The 15,884-nt window shown below is 41.0% G+C and overlaps 1 protein-coding gene across 4 annotated transcripts in view; it reads left to right on the top strand.

Moving 5' to 3' along the window:
* The window catches only part of LOC128940531 (fatty acyl-CoA reductase 1-like), a 128,919-nt gene that overhangs the window by 21,335 nt on the left and 91,700 nt on the right, over positions 1 to 15,884 (top strand). The window contains exon 1 of one of the 4 annotated variants that reach the window (XM_054282004.1): positions 4,440 to 4,619. The exons of the other annotated variants lie outside the window; for them this stretch is intronic. The gene's annotated coding sequence lies outside the window, so the exon portion shown is untranslated. Of the gene's footprint in view, positions 1 to 4,439; positions 4,620 to 15,884 lie in introns of those variants that run through there. 4 annotated transcript variants of the gene reach the window in all.

Below are 15,884 nucleotides of genomic sequence, written 5' to 3'. Positions count from 1 at the left end.
CCCTTTTGCTTCTGAGGGGGATTTTCTAGTGGAGAGTTATTTAACCTGATGATGAGGTTTTTCTGGTTTTGTTTGGTTTTACTCTAAGAAATGGCACGTTGTTATGTAGGTATGGCCTACAGCATACTTGAATTACTTTACCAGACTTGATTTGGTAGTTGAGAGATTTGAAAGACTTCTCAAAAAAACCATTCATTTAGATGACATATAAATGCATTATTTCTTTTCCTCTAATTGTGGTCAACAGTGTGCTTAAATAAAACCACAAAACAAAACTGATGTTTCTCACCAGGAGGGGTGATACACATTGTACCCTAAAGTACAGAAAACAGTGTCATTAATTACAAAATTATGTATCTTGGGAAGTCTCTGGTGAACCATTGAATCTCCTCTCTTGATTTGTCCCTGCATTAAGCGCTGCTCAGTTGTCCTTGCTAATTTACAATTAAATCTAGTTTTGGATGTGGTTGGCTTCTTGATTGTTTATAGGGTTTTTTTCCCCTTGCTAAGCGGTACATTATTTATCCCAGTCATGCTAAACGTTCTTCCATGTGATCTGAGTCAAACAAATACTTGACAGCTAAGAGGAATTTCTGCTTCATGCTTGTGGAGCTGCTAAACTTCAGGTGCTACAGACTACATCCTAGAATGGTGTTAAAAGAAGCCAGTTTACATTGAGCATTTCCCTCCAAGGCAAAAGTTCATGCTGAGAAGATGCCTTCCAGTTGTGCCCTAAAAATCCTGCCAGAGCACAAGTGGCTCTTCTCCTAAGCCACTGCAGATCTTTGCACTATTTCTGGATACTGCTCTGAGATAAGAGGAACTGGGTGGGTCGAAAGCATCAGTTGTGCTCCTGTTGGGTAGTATCTTCTGTGGCTGGGTGCTGGAAGCTAAGCCTCCACCCAGAGTGGTTGGCAGGAAACAGAGCAGCTTGTGATTTAGCCTATGCTAAAGAGTGATTCTTTTGAGGTTTGGCTGGGGATGCAGCTCCTGGAGGGCAGTACTGCTGACATGACGAATACCAAACTGCTATTCTAAGCTGAACAGCTGATAAAAATGGGGGATGAGAGTGAGGCACTCTGCAAAATCCATGTGCTTAACTCTCAGAGCTGTTTTTGAGAAGATAAGGAAACAGAGACTGAAGATGCCACTTCCACTAAGCTGTATGCCTGTATCTTTTAGAATTAAAGCTGCACTGTAAAAGGCCCACAGGACCTGATAGATATGCATTTGAAAACTGAAAGGGCAGCACCTTTTCCATAAATTCTAACTATCTTTGGAGCTGAGCACTCATGGTATAAATTCTTTGATTCACGATAACAGCTAAAACCTAATACCATTATGGAAAACAGTTATCTCTCTAACAGGTTTTCTTTCAGACAACTCAAAAATTTTTTTAAAGCTGCTGTTTAAAATTCATTTCACAAGTCAGGCTCAGAATAGAGATGGAAAAGTTAGGAATTTTTAGTTTGCTTATTCTGAGTGGAACTGCAGAAAGAAAAATGTCTTAGGAAAGTTAGTTTTCAAACTGGCTGGAGAATTTGTTAACTTGGTTTGTCATACTGTATTTCTGACTTTCGGCTCTGAACTGTTTCTGAATTTATGAACATTGGACAATTATTTTGTCATGCATTTAATTTGACCAAAACCTGCTCCCCCTAAGTGCCAGGGAGAATCAAAACAACCACATTGTCACTATTATTCAAAATTGTGCCTTTGAAACTGTTTTGACACTTGGCCAGACATCCAAGCGTGTGTTTTACAGCTTCAGGCAATCAATTTATGTATATGGCAGAAGGGGATCTTATAATCAGATGTAATTGGAAAAATTCCAATAAAAAAACTTCTGCAAATGTTGTGCTCTGTCGCATTTCTGCCTGCCTCCAAAGGATCTGCAGTGCCCAAACACTGCTGCTCTATGGGCAGCACATGGCCCAGGACAATAAGGTGATTGGAGAAGGAAAGGGATAAAACTCTGGGAGCCTCAGCTCATGGGAGCTGACCTCAGCCCTCAAGGCTCTCTGGAGCAGAGAGCTGTGAGGGTCATTCCTGATGATCTTTGGCCTGTGCATTAAAGATATTTGTGGTTTTTTCATGGGAAGGGCATGGTGTCAAAACCTGAAGTTACAGGTTTTGGCATAATTTAAGTGGGTTTTTTTGTTGTTGTTGTCCTTTTTCAAATATTTAAAAAGTATAGTGTGGGTTGTTTTACTCCTGGAGCTGTGGTAGTCTTCTGGAAGGACAGTGCAGCCAAGAGCTGCTGCGTGTTTCTTGCATCTTGCTGTGAATAAGCAGTAGCATCTGAATACCAATACTGATAAAAATAGTAATTCCAAATAATTAAGGAAGTCTTTAGGAATTACTGACTATCCACCAACAGGAGCACAGTAGCACTGCAAACTTGAACAGAGAATATAGGGTCCCCAACACAGGAAGGATATGGACCTGTTGGTGCAAGTCCATAGGAGGGACCACAGTGACTGGAGGGATGGGGCAGCTCTGCTGTGAGGAAAGGCTGGGGGAGTTGGGATTGTTCAACCTGGAGAAGGGAGGGCTTTAAGGTGCCCTCATTGGGGCCTTCCAGTCCCTGAAGAAAGCCTGTAGGAAGGATGGAGAGAGACTCTTGACAAGGGCCTGGAGTGACAGGACAAGGGGGAATGGCTTCATGCTGGCGGAGAGCAGGCTTAGATTGGATAGCAGGAAGAAATTCTTCCCTCTGAGAGTGCTGAGGCCCTGGCACAGGTTGCCCAGAGAAGCTGTGGCTGCCCCATCCCTGGAAGTGTCCAAGGCCAGGCTGGATGGGGCTCTGAGCAACCTGGGCTAGTGGAAGCTGCCCCTGCCCATGGCAGGGGATTGAATGAGATGGGCTTTATGGTCTCTTCCAACCGAAACCATTCTGTGAGTTTATGACCATACATATGTGCCCTCCATATAAGATAAGCACCTCTTTCCTGATTTGTCTAACATCTGTAACAGGATGGAAGGTGAGATTTTTTAACATCCCTGCCAGGGCACTAACCATTTTTTAACTCTAAAGATATTTGGCTCAGTTGAACAGTTGTTGAAATTAATGATCTTTGGAATTAGTGATAAATGTACCTCTTAACCACAGTACAATCATGACTCTCTGTTCAGACTGACTTACTACTTTTGTCTTCTTTGATGCATACTGCTTTCTTTGTCTCTCTTTTTTAAAATCCTGATAAAACTTTAATTGTCCCATTATCCTCCCACATGTTCTGCCCTCTAGTAGATCTCAGGGATGGAAATGTACTTGCTGCACAGTCAAAGGTGAATAAACTAGAAAAGGTGTAAACACCTTTTTTCATTTGGGTTTGTTCTGTATTTATTGTATGTCATGTGTTTCCTGAAACATTTTATTTATTTACTAAGGAATTATCTTGTTTGTACTGATAAGCATAAGGAAAGATGAACAAGAATTTTACCATCTTTTACCATCTTTTGAAGAATTTTCACCACAGAAAGGAAAAGGAAAGAAGAGAAGGAATTTTTTTTCTTTTTTTCTTCTTTTTTTTTTAACCAAGCCTTATGCGGTAATAACTTCCTTTACTTCTAGCAGACATGGTATTTTACCTTTCTGGTGGAGAACAATCGTTCTTGATGTGAATGCAGCATCCCAATATGACAGACTCAAAGAGAAGTACACCCATTCTGACAACAGGAACACCACAGGAACTTCATCTTGGGTCTCAGTGGTACTAATACATCAGGATTGTTGTGACCTCTCTCTCAGAGAGCCTAAAAAGATGACTGTGTTTATATTTTATGGTTGCTATTTCTTTGGCTTTCTGGGAGTTTTTCTTTCGTCTTACACTTACACATATAAAATGATTTCATATTTTTCTTTAAGTTGTGTATCTACCAATATAGAAAAGAGTATTTTCTTTTTTATGTTTATTGATAAATGCTGACATGAAAGCCTCAAGGGGTGAGGCTAGATTTAGATAAAGTATGTAGGAGTGGTAAGATGAGAGCAGTCTTGAATTACAGCATCAAATCTAAGGGAAAAGGCATGGGAAATTCAGATAAGTACCAAGACTTGTAATCTACTCAATTTCCGAATATTTTATGTGTTTCATACTGTCCCAAGCTAGAATGGCATGAAAAACAGCAGAAGGTTCCAGCATGTGTAAAATCTTCAGCCTGGGGCCTGATGTTACTCTCCCTGCCTTCCAGTCTAATACGGTGTGGTGCACAGTATGAACCCCTTCCTTTCCCAAGCAATAAGTTGGTAGAATTGGCATAAGCAGTGTTTCTGAACCTTTTTTGATTGGTGGAAATTAAATTTTTTTTGTGGGCATTCCAATATATTACCTGTGTTACAATATATCTCTCTCTGTCTCTTCAACCTGCAGATTTTGGCAGTGATTTATAGACCCCCACAGGAGTCTCTGTGGCCACAATCAGGGACTTGGATCAGTTGCAGGAAACCAGAAGAGAGATGTCCAGAAAGAATAGTGTTTGTTGCCTGCTAATTTGATAGTGTCAGGCTGAGAACAACTTTATTGTAAACCATGCAAAGAGTGATTTCCAGCAGAGAAGACTGAGCAGCTGCTCCTTTCCTGGGTCTTCTTGCTTCAAAGCCACTGATTTTGCAGGTCAGATGCTACTAACTGGAGTTTTATTGTCATTTGCGTGCGGTATGTACATCTAACAAATCTATGAGCTGGAGATGGTAAGAATTTAACTGTTTTCATCACCTATCCACCTGTGGGAAGGGAAAAGGAGTGTGAGGGCTTTTTAAATTTTGGAGATAAACTAAGTTCCTTTTCCACAGGAGCTGGAAGGATGGAAGCTGAAAAGCAGGCAGACAGGGATAGCTGGAGGCATTTGCTCAATGCTATTTAAAGATATTTCACAGAAATACCATGTAAGAGTAGGAAGCTTAATTAGAAGTTTTTAACAAGTCATAAATCTTCCTTAAAAATAACACTTAATGTGGCTTCCTGGAAGCATTTCAAGGTATCTGATAAATAGAATGAATTCTCCTGTGATTGGCTTTTTATGTAATGCCTCATTTTCCATAAATGAGATCTACAAAAAATTTTTTCTTTGCTTCCACCTCCACTCCAATATCCTAAAATAAGCAGAAGATGGTATGTTATAGATTGCTAGCTTATGCCTCTTTTTAAATTTTTTAATAGCAAATATTGAAACAGATTTTTCATTTCCATGCATGTTTCCCTATCAGCAAAAGATTACAAATGCATGCATGATATTTAGAGGTATGCTTTTTTTTTCCCCCAGGTAGCTTATTATAGAAGTTCATGTGATACTGTGTCACACGGGGTGTGTCAGATAGGTAGACATCATTAATTACAAAACTGCTATACATAAATTATTGTTCCTGCTGTAATGGTTTTAGTGGAACTAATTGGAATATATTTTCTTCCAGATATGCATATATGCATACTTTCACTGTCAATACTTCCTTCCAGGTACTGGTTTAAACAGTTGGGCTTTTTTTGGTCAAGAACGGTTTCATTGCTTTATGTTGTTGCAGACTCAAATAATGAGTTCTGGGCTTATGGCTCCAATTTAGTGATGTGAATTGGAAAACAGGGTTTTCTGTAGCTTTCTCAACCAAGCAGGTAAACTTTCTGAAATAGATTAATAGATTAGAATGAAAACCACTGTTTTGCTGATAAAAAGCAGGTTGTTGTTTTCTGCCAGCCATGATGTGACCTCCTTGTTTTTCAGATTTGTATGGGTTCTTAGCCTGAGACCTCCACCTTTTCACCGTGGGAGGGATAGTTTCACTCCTATAAATGTACCTATAAAGAAACTGCAGTCTTAAATCACACAAAGGAAATTACCTGGTTCACAGTTATCTCCATTTGTTAGGCACTGAAGCCCAAATGCCCACAGAATACCAAACTGCAGAAATACCAAGGGGGACTTCTTAAATCACTGAAAAATATAGTAGCAACAAGGTTGGAGCTGTACATTCTGTTTCTTCCAAGAAAGACCTTTTTTTTCTGACCTGTCCCTGCTGTAGGATGAGATGCAAAAAAATGAGAATTATTAACTTTTACAAGTTAAAGGTCCTCATTTAGAAAAAGGTAGTTCATGTTTAATGAACACTGTGCACTTAGTTGACATTTTTCCTGTTGCTTTCTCTGTCCTTTTTTCTTAAAATAGCAGTAGATATGTATTAGTATAAAAACCTCTGCCTGCCGACTCTTTTTCTTGTTCCTCTCCAATCTGATCAATCTAGTAGTAAGACTGTAATTAAAAATTAAGTTTGTTGGAGGTGTACGGTGGGAAGGACTATGCATCTTGTATCAGATGCCTGTAATGTATTCTTCCACCCTTTTTTCCCTCTTGAGGTCAGGCAACAGCAATAACAAAGTGATAAACACTTCATCTCATCATCCTCTGCCATTCCATAAGAATCACTGGTTGCTACACATGGTTTTAATGCTCTTGCTTTATCAGCTGCTGTCATCACAGCCATTGTATTGGCCTCAAAATGGTAATCTGCAGCTTTGATGTACTGGTTGCTTACATTTTCCATTCCACAGTGCCTTCCTTTTGCCAAGTGAATTCTGCCGTACAGAGGCCTGCTAGAGTAGGTGAGGGTAACAGCTGTTCCTTGAGGCAAGAGCCCCAAGGCAGCTCTTGAATTGAAACTACAATCCTTGTGTGATGCAGGAGTTTGTTATCCTGTTTTTCCATGAAGAGAGAAAGTGATCTAGATATAGCTGTCAGAAAGAAACTGCTCATCCTTGCACACCAGCAAGGCAAGGATGTCTTCACTGGGCAGTGCACTATAAACTACATTAAAAAGATGATAATGCATGGACTCAGCTCACCTTGGGATTGCTTGGAAAAAAAAATTGCCTTTCTGTCTATCCACATCCTGTGGGTGCAGCAGCATGCACCCATGATAAGGCAAAGTTCCTAACATAATTTGGTGTGCCTATGAAACACTGGAAGATGTAACAAAGACTGCAAGATACGTGCAGACCAGACAAGTTACGTGAACTGCAGGTGAGCTCTGGAGTACTCTCTGTGCCTCTCTGGAGCTTTTGAGGGCAGTGTCACAATCATTCCCTTGCTCATGTAATGTGAAGGGTTCAGCCAGGTTTGTGTAAAAGGTGTGATGCCATGGAGAAGCAATGCAGCCAGGGAACCTTCTTCCTGCAGCCTCCTGGGGAAATGCTGCTCTTGTTACCAAATATGGGTTGTGGAATCCTGTAATGCCAAGTGAGGAGAACACTGTTGGGAGAACTCTTGTGTTATTCTGAGGGTCTCACTAGCCAGCCATCTGCTTTGCTCAGCAGATGCTTCCCAGATTCTGGATATGGAATCAAAGAATCATAGAATGGTTTTGGTTGGAAAAGACTCTGAAGATCATCTTGTTCCAGTCTCCTGCCATGGGCAGGGACACCTTCCACTAGGCCAGGTTCTCCAGGCCCCACCAACCTGGCCTTGAATGTTTCCAGGGATGGGGCAGCCTCAGCTTCTCTTTCAGGGTCTCATCACCCTCACAACAAAGAATATTTTCTTACTGTCTAACCTAAACCTATTTTCTGTCATTTTGAAGCCATTCCCCCTTGTCCTGTCATTCCAGGCCCTTGTCAGTAGTCTCTCTCCGTCTTTCCTGCCATCTCCTTCAGATACCAGGAGGCTCCAGTGAGGTCACCTCAAAGCCTTCTCTTCTCCAGGCTGAACAATCCCAATTCTCCTAGCCTTTTCTTGTAGGAGGCTAAGAGAATTTGAAGAAGGTAACAATTAGGAACAGATAGTTCATCTTTCAACAGTCCTGTCAGTGAAAGATACATGAAAAATGAGTTTCTTCTGTGGCGTGTGCAGTCATGTGTTGCAGTGTAAAAGGCAAAATCAGTGTCTGTAGATAGGTACCTGTAACACTTCACCTTGTTCAAGTGGAGGGGAGTCTTGTCCTTCTTTTCTCTGGTTGTTTATGTCCAACAGGAAGTGTCGCTGAGGCTGTGTTAATGATACTTAAGAATAATATTATTGGAATCAAGAGCATTTTAAAAAATGTTATTAAAATGGTTGCATCTTTGGAGTCTCTGTGGTCTTAAACTAACGTTGAAGGCACATATGTGATATAAGCTAAAATAGCACAAGCAGTTGTATAGTTTCTAAATTTTCCATTGTTTAACAAAATGTTTCATTAATACAGGAGATACAGAAAGGGAGAGGCCTGCTCTTGATAGCATTTTGTAAAGATTGCAGATAATAGTGCATTTATTAAGTGTCCTCCACCTTGCTACACCACAACACATGCACTGGCAGGTAAGAAAAGCCTAGAGATAAACAAAGAGGCTGCATTCCTTTGTGGATTGGGAGAGAGAAGCTAGAACCTGAGCAGTTAGTTCACATTTTGTTTTTTCACACCCGTCTGGTGAGGAGGAGGGGAGCACATTGCAACTCAGATATGGATGGCTGGAAACATTTCTATCCCTCGTTCTGGGCCAGCTTCCCCAGTTCTGCTCCTGAATTTTGTCTGCAGTGCAGGTGGGGGCTGGGCAGAACAAAAAGAAGCTCTTTCTAAAAGTTCTCTTTCTCTTTTGCTTTCCTAAGCAAGGACTAGTTGCTTTTCTGCAGTATTTTGAAACATGAAAGAAAACAGACCGTCTCTGGGCAGTTTACACAGGTGAAGGTGCAGTTGAGTTGTTGGATAAAGTTCATTTCCCATTAGAATTTAGTGCTATCTGAAAAATCAGAGAGGAAAAATTACAGGCCTGTGAATTTGAGGAGGAAAACTGTTCTGGTTAAACTGTCCAGGTTGTCAGCCCACCTCTCCCCAAGTGATAAACCAAAGTGACAATACTTAAAGCAAAGCTGTTTCACTTTCTAAATTTTGAAATAAAAAGTTATGGTTCTCTATCCTTTTGAAAGTCTGCTCATCACCTGGAACTACTAAACCTATGACATATATCTCTTCATTTTACAGAGGCAGCAGTGGCAATTCAGTTGCTTGTCTGACCTGGATTTGCAAGTGAAATTGTGACTGAGATTTTCTCTGGTATGCCTCTCAATTTCTGCTCGAGGAGCAGATACCAAGTATTGTGGGAGCATTACGTCTTGGGCTGTCTTTCTTCCACACCAGGACAGTGCTGTGGCTGCTCTAGTAAATACATCACCTAGGTTTTGCATTAAATCAAGACTGTAGACCTGACTCTTCCCAGCAGGTAATAAGGAGCATCAGTCCTAGTCTTTGGTCAGTCCTGGAAAAATTCTCCTCACCTTAGGAGAACATCCTGTATTGCCAGCCCAGCTGCTTTTGCAACAGTCCTAAGCCTCAGGGCTGGAAACACGTTTATCAGCCAGCTGGTAATTGGAGCGTATGTCTCACTTCCTGCACCTCAGTGATGTTTCATTACAGAGTGCATCACAGATGCCTTCCTGCTCCTACACCCTTTTTTCTTGCAAAACTTCACGTCCCTTTCACATTTGCTTGGGATTCCTTCTTCTCTCTTGTCAGGAGAGCACTAGTTCCTGTTAAAGGAATCAAGCTAGGAAGAAGGTCCTAGGTCAGTTTTGGTGAAGTATCAGTTTGCAGTAGGTACAAAGCACTTCAGTCTCTGTAGCCAAAATCAGATTATATCCATCTAGATTAGACACAATAGCTGAGATTCCTGATTCCAGGTGGATCAAGCTGGGGACAGCTCAGGATGAGGGCTGACTAGTAATGACAAGCTTTACTGCCTCTTGCCACCATGCCGTTGATAAGACAGTAGACATTATCTTAGGCTTAACACACTTCTCACACTGCTGCCAACTGGAATGCAGCCTTTAGCATAGGAAAACTCTTCCTAAATGTATATTCCAGAAATGAAACAAGCCTTCTACCTTGCATTTTGTTATGAGAAAACCACCAAAATTCTAATATATTTATCTAAAAATATCATAGACTTTGAGAAAGGCAATTACATGTTTTTCAAAACGCTTTATGTATCAGCATTGAGTAAAACTCAGTTGTTTGGCAGTTTCTAATAATACTGTGGATTTGATCTTTTCTTCTGGTTGCATTTCCCCTAACCAAGCTGCATTTGTTCTCCTTGGGAGAATCTTAAGTTGCTGTCTCATTGCCATAGTACCCATGTGGAAGGACTTCTAGTAGGCAGAATTTACTCCTCTAGTCACACAGTCTTCCTCATCAGAACATTGATTCAAACTAAATTGAGACAAAGCAAAAAGAAGTTTTGTTATTTAAACTTTCTCTGAATTGCTGACAAAATATGTTCTGACAATGGAAAGAGGAGGAACCATCCCCCTCCCCCCGCTTATTGTCTTGACAAATTCCTGGCAGAATCTGGCAAGTTTTGGGATGGTTTTTTTGTGTGTATTATTGGTTTTTTAAAGTTGTCTTTATAAAACTCTGCTCTTTGGTGGTGCTGGTGAATAGGGCAAGCTGGCAATCAATAGGTAGGCACAGGAAATGGCCAAGGCATGAATTCTGATTTGGACCCTTCATACTGTAACAGCTTCATCTAGTCAAAATATGGTTGACTAATTAAAAAATAAGAGTCTTCCTGGTGAGGAAGAGGAATTGTCTCCATGTTGCAAAGACCCATTTCCCTGAATGTAAAATGGTCAAAATAGGAAGGTATTACCCACAGCTCTAAGTCTTCTGCAACCCTAAATGTTACACATACTTGTATTTGTGTTCTCTCTTTCAAATCACATGTGTTTGCTTGCCACCTGGGGTTCTTCTTCATGCAGATCCAAAATGCCAGCATTCAAATCCACTGCTCTGCTTGGCTTGAGGTAAGCAGCAGGATGAGTTTGCTTCAAGCCTGTTGCTTTTGCTGGTGCTGTCTTTACCTTGTGCAAGGAGATTGCTGTTAGATGGAGATGTTAAAAAAAAGTGAGCTAAGGGGTCAGGTAAGGGCACGTCCGTGAGGCACCTTAGTCTGGCAGCACAGCGGCATGGTGTGAGCTGAGAGCTTCAAAGGGACATTCAGAGTGTCAGCTGGCATGTGAGTTAAAGGAGTAGAGTTAATTAATTGAGGAGCAGTGCTGTCTGGAGGGGATTTTAGCTCTCTTGGTGTTGGAAGCAGATTGATCACAGCTAGACCAGGTTATCCTTACAGTCGTCTGCTGCTTCAGGGTGATTTCAGAATGCTTTTCCCTTGGCTGGTGGTTTGGATGCTACAGATGAAAGGATTTGGTAAACACATCTCTATCTGTTCTGCTTTGGTGAGTGTATCATATCTTTAGAGTACTAACAATATTGGGATTGCCTTCGGGCATTTTTGTTTTGTGGTGGAAAGAGGAGATTTTTTGGTGGTTGGTTTGTTGTTTTCTTACACTGGTGTTTTGGTTTATTATTAGTAAAAACAAAGGATCTTGTTTTAGTGTGTGACAGAGGAGCATTGTTTGAAGAGTGCTATTAAGAATGGTAGTTGCAGAATCACGTGTGCTTGTTGCATTTATTGTTTTGAAAACAAATATGCCCCTCCTCTCTAGCTGCAATCTGCTGATTCAGTTGAAGAAGCAAGGTCAGCTTTCATCTCTCTTTTTTCCTTTCTTCCTGTAATCTAGAAATATTTTAGAATATTCATTGTTGACTGCCAGAGACCTCTGTGCTTTCCTTCTTAGCTCTGCAGTTACCCAGGACTTCTGGATGCTTCCTGCTACTTCTGCTCCATACCCCACCACGTTTTGAGCTGAAACAGGTGAAAAAAGGCCTTATAGTTGGGAGAGAAGGAGGAAGGTTACAGATATACCGTCGGAGGAGGCAGGGCTGCCAGCAGCAAGGGGACAGATTTTATTCATTTGTATTTGTGTGAAAGACTTTAAAACTAGCCAGTGACACGATGGTCAACATGATGGTCACTCCCATGCGGTGACTTGGGACGTGCCTTACCCTGCTCTGGGAGGGATCACAAGAGATTCATGGCAGATAGTAGCAGTAATTCAGTCACTTTTGGTGACATCAGATTTCTGAAGAGTGCAGCTGGTGCTCGGCAAAACAAGTGCTTCCTCTGACAGGAACAGTCAAAGATGTGCATGGAGGGAAGGCCCCTGGACGAAGGGGGGAGATGAGGATGTTACCGTTCTCTTGTTCTCTTGATGAAGAGAAGGGGGTAACACCCTCCGTGACACATAAGATGTCTTGGGCAACAAAGACTTCAAGTCATCTCCCAATTAGATGACCATTGTAATTGAAAATAGGCAAATCCATGCCTTTTTTTTTCCAGGCTGTTGTGATAAAATGAGGAGTGTCTCTGATGGTGACAGGATGGTCAGGTTGCTTGGAGTTAGGGCCTGAACTCTCACTTCTCTTGGAAGGAGCAATCCTTCACCAATGTCTGCATCAGAGCCAGGATTTTTTGGATTTTGTGTCTTTTACCATCTGGGACTGGGAAAGAAAGCATTGCTAATATTTGCAGTTATAGTTGAGAATTGTCCATGAGTAGCTGTAAGATAAGAACTACTTTCCCTCATGAACTTCCTTGTCATTTGCATCTTTGGTGGCAGATGAGGGATGGCAACGTAGCTGTTAGGGCAGCAAGATAGACGAGCAAATTTGGAAAGCTGCCCTGCCTGAACAGATATTCCTTGGCAAAAAAAGGTTTGGAAAGCTTCTCTAAATGGAGAGTATATCAGATCACCATTTTAATAGTTCTGACTTTTATGTCAGAGAAATCAATATATTTTGAGAATGGAAAACTTCATAAAGTTACTTTTACTGTTCTAATTTAAATCAATGAGAAATACAAAAAGCACCCAGCTATGAAATAATTAAAAGTGATAGGCAATTCACAGGTTTTATCCTAATTCTATCCCTTTCTAGACACAGCAAGAAGATTATTTTAATGAAGTAATGAGTATTTTACTTTGTAGTGATGTTTGGAGTAGAAAAGTTCAATGAAAAATTGAGACTATATGCCCAGATGATATTGAAATGGTAAATACTGCACCATTATGAAACAAGTAAATTTTTTACCTTTCCAACATTTGAAGTATTTCTTTAAAAGCTGACTTTTTTTTGTATGTCTGAAAGTAGTTGTAAAAGCAATACCTCACTGACTTAAACATGCTGCTTTCACCCAAACCTTTGCAGTGAATTCTGACTCCAGCTCTCATCCCCTGAGTCCCACGAGTGTCTGTGTGTGGGTGTAACCTCTGCTCATGTCAGTGTGTATTGCTGTCTTTGAATGTGCTTCCTAAACACCTGGCCTGTGGAGGAGCTCCTTTGTTTTCTTAGGAATTACAACAGAACTTTGTAATTTCTGTTGTTGCCTTTGGTAGATTCGAAGCTTGAGAGCAGAGGAGCAAGGTCCAATGGGTTTATTTAAGGATTAAATATTTACATTGTATCAGGATTTTCAAAGAGCTCCCTACTTAACTGTTCTCATCTAAAACCATAAATGAGCCGGATGTTAAAGCAAAAATGTTTCCTTAACAGTGCCAAAAGATTAAAACCAGTATATACTTGGTGACAGAGAAGAAGCTTGGTTTCTCAGTGCAAGTGAAGACAGTCTGAGGCTTGTACAGGTTCTGCCAGCGGTTATCCAGCAAATTCTGTTTCTAACTAGATGCCTTTCTGAATTGTGAATTAAAAGAACTGTAAGTCTAGACTTGGATTAGTTGGACTGATTGGATCAGCAGTGTTCCTAGACCTTCCTGTAGCTTAGCTCTTGGAGGAGTTTAGTGCTTCCAGAGCAGCTTCACTGCCAGTGACTGTCAGACTTTTAAAATCTAATTAATCTAGTTTTCAGGTGAATGCTATTAACCACTTGCTTCCTGTCTGTTATGTGTTTCCCCAGCATGTATCCTGTGTTCCTCACCCTTCCATGCTTCCTGCCCCACTCCTGGACTTAATGCATTATCAGTGCTTAATTCTGCATAGCAAGCTTTCCTTCCAACACTCAGCCAGATTCACCCCATTGTCCATCATTGAAGAGAGAGGCAGCATAAGAACAGATTTGATGCTGAGTGAGGGATTTGAAGGAAACATCACTCTGATGTCAGTATGCTTTAATATTAGTTTTAAGATACACCGATTTTTAATTTGCCACTCTTAAATTAGATGCAGTCTGTTCGTGTACAAGCTGTCTGGGAGTACCAAGAGCCTCTTTGGGTAGGAGGAGCTGCAGGTAAGGCTTTTTTTAAGATGGCTTGAAGTGTAATTGTGTCTATGGCATGTTAACCAGAATAGGTGAGGAAATCCTGTTTCAGATGATGATGAAGTGTAGGTTTCACTTTAACAGTGATTTCTGTTGTTACCTGTCTAAATTAACGGGGGTTTTGGGGAAAGAATGGACAAACCAGTTCACACAGTATGCAGCTGCGCTGGCAATTTTGGCTCTTTCAGTTTTGGATTTGGAAGAAGGAAGTTATTTGAGTCTCAGCCTCTACAGGTACAGAATTGTCATAACTAATAGTGGAAAGTCATGAGTCATGCTATCACCCTGTTCTGTTTTCCTGCCTCCAGAGTGATCTAACATGCTTAGAAGCTGGATGTAGAAGCTGGATGTTTAATGATATCCTTTGAGGTTATTAACTTTGCAGGACAGGGTCTTTAACTGGTTATACTGGTACAGTTAGAAAATCAGTATTTCAAGTGCACAGAAAATACCTTTTCTTTTCTGAAGACTCTTCAGAGATGAGTGCCTTTACTTGTCCTCCCTTGACCCACAAGCTGCTTTTAGTCCTCAGCAAGCTCTGGCTGAACTCATAGTCACCCTCTCCTTTACTCTCCTCTTGCCACGTGACCTTCTGCACACTCTGTTCACAGCTCCCTGGAGGACACAGCTGATGTGTTAAACTGCTCCATCTGCTTCTCACTTCAGATTTGTTCCTCCTTCAGTTTTCTCTGGAATCCTTCCTTAGAACCTTAAAATAGTAAAATATCCAGAGTTAGAAGGGACCCACAAAGACCATCCAGTCCAACTCCTGGTTCTGCACAGACACCCCAAGAATCCCACCCTGTGCCTGAGAGTGTTGTCCAAACGCTTCTGGAGCTCTGGCAGCCTTGGGGCTGTCACCATTCCCTGAGGAGCCTGCCCACCACCCTCTATGGGAAGAAACTTCTCCTGATATCCAGCCTAAACCTCCCTGTGACAGCTGCAGCCTGCAGGATGCAGTCTGATTTTGTCAATTGCCATAACAACTTCACTCAGCAGTTACTCAGCATCTTCAGTGACTCCCAACAGCTGTCTTCAGTTTCTTTATTTGAGCAGCTAAGAACAAGGTTTTTCTCATAACTGGGCAACAGCTAAAATTGTTTTGCATACAATTTGTTAGAAGTTTCTTGTTTTACAGTGTTCCTATTACGTCAGAGGGAATGCACTCAAATCCAGGTGCATCCACATTCCAGCCTGAATTACTAGTCACTGAATGAACACTATAGAAGAATGAAATCCACCAGAGCAGATCTTTTCTGCTCCTTTTTTCCCCAATGTGATTTCTGTCTCCTTTGATCAAGTACCTTACTGTTTTGTTAGACTAAGAAATCTAAATTAAATATAGCACTATTTCTCCACCTTACAATGATGCAGTGAGCTGGAAACTGCTATGTATGGCTTAGATTAGAAAACAATAATATGGCAGAGAAGTTACTAAAAATCATAAAGTTTTTTTTGGATTTGACTTCGTGGAAGGTTGTCCAGAAGGAATGCAATGACTAGAAATGTAGTCCAGTTGTTGTCGGGTAGTTGTCTAGTCTACCAGAGGCCATTCTTGAACCAAAAGCCCTATCATGAAGTTAAATGAATTATTACAGTGCATATTGGAATAAATACTACCAGCTGTCCTGCACCTTTAACAGTTCTGAAAGTAGATGGACATACCTTCCTTTATTCATTAACTTTTATGTGAGAAAGTTAGAGGGTGAAAGTCAAAAGCTGCAGGGTGATATGAAATAGCTCACTTAGCAG

Source organism: Melozone crissalis, unplaced genomic scaffold, assembly GCF_028551555.1.
Source record: "Melozone crissalis strain CALT ecotype California unplaced genomic scaffold, PUWL_Pcris_2 ptg000033l_1, whole genome shotgun sequence".
Classification (NCBI taxonomy): Eukaryota; Metazoa; Chordata; class Aves; order Passeriformes; family Passerellidae; genus Melozone; species Melozone crissalis.
Note: the sequence above shows the minus strand (reverse complement) of the source record. Positions and strands in the feature narration are given on the sequence as shown.